Below are 7,393 nucleotides of genomic sequence, written 5' to 3' on the forward strand. Positions count from 1 at the left end.
TCTTCCAAGGTCTTGGTGACACATGAGCAAATTCAGAGACATCATCATCCTACATTTGGATTTTGATTCCTACCAATTCTTATCCAAAATGGGAAGCATTCCTACATTTGTACTTGGTTTATCTTCTTCCCAAGGGAAGCAATGTTATTTGTAGATATTGGACTATGTTTTATCTTCAAACACTCACCATTTCTACAAAGACATTATACATTATGGGGGATCTATGTACTCTCTCTCTTTCCTTCCTATGGATGGATACTTGACTGTATATACATGATGTATGTAGTTTTGGGGGGGTATCATTAAGTCCTCTATGCATCATCTTATTATTTTATTTTCTCTCTTTTGGAGAGGAGTTTTTTCCCACTGAGTTTTTCTCCTTTCTCTGGTTGTGAGAGTTGCATTGCTTTGCATTGGTTTGTGCATGAGTTCCTAATCAAACCTTTTGTTCTTCAGACCCATTTCTGCATTCATGCATTTAGATTTTTTTCTACTTACCATAAGTTTCACTTAAGGTGGGGTGTTAGAGCATATTTAGTTATTACAATATTGTTTGTGCAATAATACATAATTCTCTAGTTGTTATAGAGTCTATAATATCTATTTGATCTCTTCTGTGTGATAGGTGTTTTTCTTGTAGATGAATCTTGGCTCCTATGGTTGATCATCAACTCCTACAAAATCTTGGGGGAAGGGACCTAAGTACCTTTTTCACAATCATTGTCTCTTTCAGGTTTTCACCAAGTCATCTGATATAGTTGACAACTTCATCAACTCAAAGAATGAATGTTGCAATGTTTTCATCTTTCTTCATTTCTAGACTCAAATTGATCTTGGTAGGTCTAAATCTTTTCTTGTTTGACGTCGTCATCTCCTTCATGGATGTTGTGCAACTTAACCTACACTTTCTTCGATGTCCTATAATGCATAATCTTCAAAAACTCAAAGTTAGATAAACCACATAAAATAACATTCCTAGCCTTCGTGTTATCTCAAAAGCCTTCTTTTTGGCTTGATCTCTTGGGGGAATATCAAGTATTTCATAACCATCCACAACTAACTACCAAACATCAAATCATGGGGTCGTTAATATATGCTTCCATCCTCACACTCCAAAATACATAATTGGATCCATCAAATAGTGGTGCCTTATTTGAAGACAGACCTTCTTGAGCAATTGAGTGTGCCATCTCAAATCTACCTCAAGGTGTTAAGCTTTCTCTAAGGAACCTATCTCTGAAACCAATTGAAAGGCACACAATATACTTAAAGGGGGGTTGAATCGGTATATACCAATTTAAACTTGACTAAACATTAATTGGCATTAATAACTTCTTCAAACATGAACCCCAAAACATGAAAGCGACATTTACTCATTTCCTTAATTATGAAGCAATTAATCAACACACATACATGTATCCAAACAAAGAACATCAAATGTACATGCAAACCAGAAGGGAAAAACCATGGTGAGCATAGGTGCTTGGATCTACTGCCCAAATCCAACCTCACAAAATTGGGAATATAATAAGGAACTTACAATATAAAGTAGGCATAGACACCAATCCCCAATTATATTTGTAGGCACCAAACTACAGGAGACACCAATCCCCTACTCTAAGATCTGGGCACCAACTCAACATGTGAGACACCAATCTCACCAAAATAAAAGAGATATGAATTGCAAACCTTCAAAGCTAAATACACAACTTTCTTTTAATATGAACAAACTTCATAACACTCACACACAATGCATATGATCTTTTGATAAAACCCCACACAATGATTAAGATGCTACTCACACAACATCACCCACATACTCGCACATTGATACATTTTGGATGTATACATTAAATAACCACACTAAGAGTGAACCTATATATATATATATATATCATAATGACATTCACATGTTGACCAAGATTAAGAATTATGCATTTCCAAGATGGCCACAAGAATGATCCTTACATCAAACATGTAATAGGATAAGTCCAAAATCCCACACGTTATTCCAGAAAAAGGAACATGTTATGCATTACCTAATGTAGACTTATGGTCCCAGTAGTCATCCACATGCTATCTCCAGTGAGCACACATTACAAACCTCTAGCGCGTCCAACTAGAACATCAACCCAGTCAGCCAACATAACACTGTGAAAACTCTATCAATACTCACTTTCTGTCTGATGAGGATCAACCTTTGAAACTCTAGAATAAGAATCTTCATAAGTATCTTTACTCTCGTTCTGATTTGCAGGTCATAACTCTCAATTGTGGCAGACTGCAAAATATATATTTTTATTAGTGTAAACACACTATCTTAGGAACAAACCTCGGTAACATATTGTAGATACTTATGGATCACCTCCAACAACTAGAATAGATTCAAAATGATATCACAATCATACTGCAACTAATCTCACCAACATAACTTTTCATTGTGCTTTCAAATTGTTATTATCCTTTTGAAACTCAATTGCTCAAACATAGACATGACAGTAATTGTGATAGTTGTGGCTATATAATTACATGTTGATTAGACTCCACAATGAGCTCCTTTGACATCAATGACAACATATGTTCAATAGTAGCAACATCCCCTTTTGGTTTGATTCTTCAAATGTCTTCCATATTCTCTTTACCATTCCTAAATTGGAGGTTGTCATGCAAATGATCTTAGATACTTTCTGGAGCAAAGTGCAGGATTACTTTACAATCACCAATGAGGATGGCTCTCAATCATTCAAATGGAAGAACTTTGATGTTGGACCTCGCAAGCAAGAAGCTACCTTTAATGAACTAAGTAACTGGTGCTTATCAATTTCTATTGGCAATGATGAAATCATTTGGTGTATGGCCAGATCTAACTCCTGCTCTACTAAGATTTGTTACAAGGTTATTAATTGTGAAAATTGAGGCTTTCCCGTGGCCTATAGAGCTTTGTCAGGACACAAACACACCTCCACAAGTGGGAGATTTCGCTTAGACTACCATTCATAAATACATCTTGACGGGAAATAGATTGCAAAAGATTGGCATTATGAGCCCAAACCTATGTACTTTATGCAAAAAAAGCGAGGAGACAATTGATCACCTCCTAGTCCAATGTCATGTGGTGTAGGCCTGTTGGTCCCACTTTTGCAACAAGCTTGGGTAGTTGAGACCACTCCCAAAGGATATCTATGAGGTCTTTATGTCTTGGCAACATTTATACAAAGGATCTTTATGGGAGGTCTTATGGTTGAGGTTTTGGCACTAATAATTTAGCACCTCTAAAAAGAACAAAACTTTTCTTGATATTCAAGGAGAAAGAAATGGCATTGGCCACATTGTTGAATAATATTTAAGTGGGCATTAGTGAACATCAAAATACAAAGGTTTTGCAAAGGCAATGCAAATTCTTTTCATTGTGGGATGGCAAAATTCTACAAGTGTGGCCCCACCTTTCCATTCTAATAGGAACTTTCATCAAGCCTAGGTCCAACTGCGACACACCATGATGGATGCTCCCTCCATCTAGTAGGCTCAAACTCAATTTCAACGAGACCTCATGGGGTAACCCTAGTGCTTTTAGGGTTGGCTTCATAATCAAGGATGATGCTCAAGATTTGGTATGGGCTAGATCTATAAAACTTCTAATCGCCTCCAATAATGGCATTGAGTTCATAGCCCTCTACAAGGACCTCCACCTTTGAAGAAGCAAAATTTTGAATCAAATCAATGTGGAGGGCGATTCAGTTATCATCATTAATGTTATTTCAACAAGTAGAGCTCTAAGCTGGAAAGCTAACATGTGGATTGCTAGAATTTTCATTGATGATTTCTCCCTCAAATATGTGTTTAGGGAGGCAAATGAAAACGGGGACCACCTTTATAAACTATGCCATTAAATAAATTGCAAAAGTAATTGTGTCAAATAGGTGTGTGAATTGGGAATGCCTTCAAGACATCATTGATGAAGAAAAAAAGAACAACTAGACATTTAACTCACTGACCACATCTATGGACTATTGTTTTGGGTACTTCACGCCTGATTATCCAAGTCTTTTATTTATATCAATTACACCTCGTAAGTGTCAGTGAGGCACATTCTCGGGGGTCTGCCTCACTCTTCACCACACGATCAGATCTTTGCTTGTGTCAATGTAGGCATGACTTGCAGTATGTGTTGCATCCTATTTCTATGGGTTGACACGAAATGTTGGGTTAATTGGCTGATACATAGTAGCTTGATATTTGATCTTGTTGTTAATATGTGTGGAGGAAGCTCGAATGGGATGGCTAGTGGGTTGAGAAATGCCACCACATTGAAGGACATTTTGAAGATTCAAGGGTATGACTTTAGTTGTTCTAACAATGCTTTATGATTGATCAACTAAAGGAGATTTTTGTGATAAAGAATGATGGTGAAGAGGATGTTGTGTGGAGGCTCATAGATGAGAAGCACTTCGCTCATACACACAATGCAAGTTCAACAACTTCAATTGGGGTGAGAATGTGATCCAATAATTGATTGATCTTGCCCATAGAGCCGCAACTTCCAAAGCTTTGCGCTGCCTCAGTCGTAATCCTTTTGAGGATCTAATGGGTGATGAAATTTTTAATGCAACGGCACGAAAGTTCGAGGATGTTAGGCAAGTTGTTTCTCTACTTAGAGATGGACTATCTAGGAATAATATGCAAATTTACACATTTTGTAAACTTAAACGAGAACCCCTTCTCCTCTGTCCAGATTGAGAGACTCCAAGAAGTCATTGAAGGGATTCGTATTCTGGTTTTCTCTCTATGGTTAGGTGGACTTTGTAAAAGCTTTTTCTTTTAATATAATGGGAGTTGTCCCTCATTACAGTTGTTTGTTCAAATAAAAATGTTTCCTATGGTTTAAAAACAATTTTCCATTACAAAACACTAGTAAACATGAAGCAACACACCAAAATTAATATTTATTTTAAATAAAGAATGCATACTCGTCATTCTAAACAACAAAATACAAAACATAACAATTATAGGTCTGACCTCTTTCAATCAACGATATCTTGCATTCTAAAACCTCAATGTCTACCCCTAATATTGCCCAACTTTGCTTAGTTGCAATGATATGCTCCACGTCCACTCCTAGTAGCTCCAATACCCACACCAACAACTAAAAATGCATGCAATCAGTAAATAGAACTGTCACATTCTATGTCAACCCCACAAAATGGTTTTCAAACGTTTGCAACCTCCCAACTCTAGCTATAAACCCACTAATCCCTTACCTCCACCTGCTAGGGGTAAGCTATTAGCAAAAAAACACCAAAACACGACTTAAAACTAATCTTTGAGTGTATAAAAATCCATGACCTACACCAAATGCCTATGTCCAACTCAATAAGAGAATGGCAACCAGAAATAAAGTTGTAATCATTCTACAAGAAGAATATCTCATATCCAATGGATGATAGCTACCAACAATTAAACCTCAATCACCCAAAACCAAGCAAACTCTATCACCCAACAATGTGTGTTCTATGATTTCCTTCAAATTCTTCGAACATGGTATCTTATTTGTCTTTCCTATAAACCCTTGCAAATATTCTAATAATTTGTCTTGCCTAGAAGACTTCACAAATTATTTGATTTCCTTCCAATTATGCTCCTATATGGAACCTATATGATTCGACCTCCAAATTAGCTAAGAAGGAATCTTGCACCACCAAAACTAACCCAATCCAATAAATGATAAATATTTTAATTTCTTTCCTATGATATCTTTAAATGTAGCATCTCTAGATATATTCCATAGATGCCTAAATAAACTTTCATCCAATAATCAAAGAAAACAATCATTTTTTGCTTCAAAATCCAATCCAATAGATGCACCTATGCTAATCCACCAAGGTTGGCTAAAACGGGTTTTCATCCCATCAACCAAAAAAGAACCGAGGGGTTTTCATCCTAGAATTTGTTGAATTGGAAACAAAATCTCTCAAAGCTCTCCAAGAAAATAACAAGCCAAGAATGAGAAAATGAGCTTTCAAATCTCCTTTTAAAACCTTCCTAAAACTTTGTGAAATATCAATTATGAAAATCACTTAATAAATATTAATTTCTTTTTTCTCATAAAATGACTATAATATTTTTTTTATTCTCACTCATAAAGTGACCCACTTTATAATTTTCAGTGACATAAAATAAAGTCACTTATAAAAATAACCAAGGTTCAATATTTAATTTATTACACTGAAGGTGTTCCTTATGACAAAGAAAACCTTCATTTGTAAATCTGATGGTCTTAAACTCTTTAGAAGCGTGCAAGACGATAGAGTAGATCGTGTCCGTTCATCACTTTTCCATTTTCGGTCGATGGGTTTTCTGCTTCATTTTTTTGTCTCTACTTGATCTTTCTTTACGGATTCTCGCTTTTCACGCGGACTAATTAATGCCTTTCGATGTTCGAGTAAATCGTATTAATAATAACGATGAAGGTATTTTCAAGGTTTTTAACATTTTGTAGGTGAAATTACATTGGTGTGCATATGGTAAACCTTACCGTGTATTTATTTTCGTAAAATGAAATGTATTTAGAATTTTCTTACATGGACAATGGAAAATGGACCTATTTTTTCATTATGGCAATTTTTATTTTTCATTTACTATTTTTATATATGTTTATGTTTTTATTTGTTTTAAATTTATTTATTTTTTAAAATAATTGGATGGATTTTTGTAAATACATTTCTATACAGTGGGCCATTTTGTTTAGTTATAATTTAATTTAGAAATTTTTAATTAAATTATATTTTCTTTATATTATAATAAATTTATATTAATATGTATTTTTAAATCTAAAGATAAGTATATAAAATCTATTTTATTGATGAATTAATTATATTTAAAAAATTTAAATAATAACAAAGATCTAATTTTGTGATTTATCATTTAAATTATTTCTATTTGTCAAATAATCTTATATTTGTTATTTGATTTAAATATATCTATTTATTATTAAATATCATATTTGATTTAATCTAATATAAATTATTATGATCACTAATCCATTTAAATAATACATCTTTAATAATTGTAATGAACCTTTGATCATGATTACATTATTTTAATCAATGTGAATATTTTAATATAATATTAAAAAAAAAATTCAATTAAATGATTAATTATATAAAATGTGGTCCTTAAAAATTACTTTAAATATATATATATATATTAAAAAGTTAAAACATAACTGATTTTAACTTTATTTTTTAGCAGTGAGAGTGAATTTAGCTTTCATTTAATGTTTAATTGTTGGATATTAACTAGCATACATATCTTTAATAAATATATACAAATCACCATAAGAGAGATCATTATCAAGACCTCTATTTAATTTTCCCACTAATCCACTTAAATAATA

The sequence above is a fragment of the Cryptomeria japonica genome, chromosome 2 (genome assembly GCF_030272615.1).
Source record: "Cryptomeria japonica chromosome 2, Sugi_1.0, whole genome shotgun sequence".
Classification (NCBI taxonomy): Eukaryota; Viridiplantae; Streptophyta; class Pinopsida; order Cupressales; family Cupressaceae; genus Cryptomeria; species Cryptomeria japonica.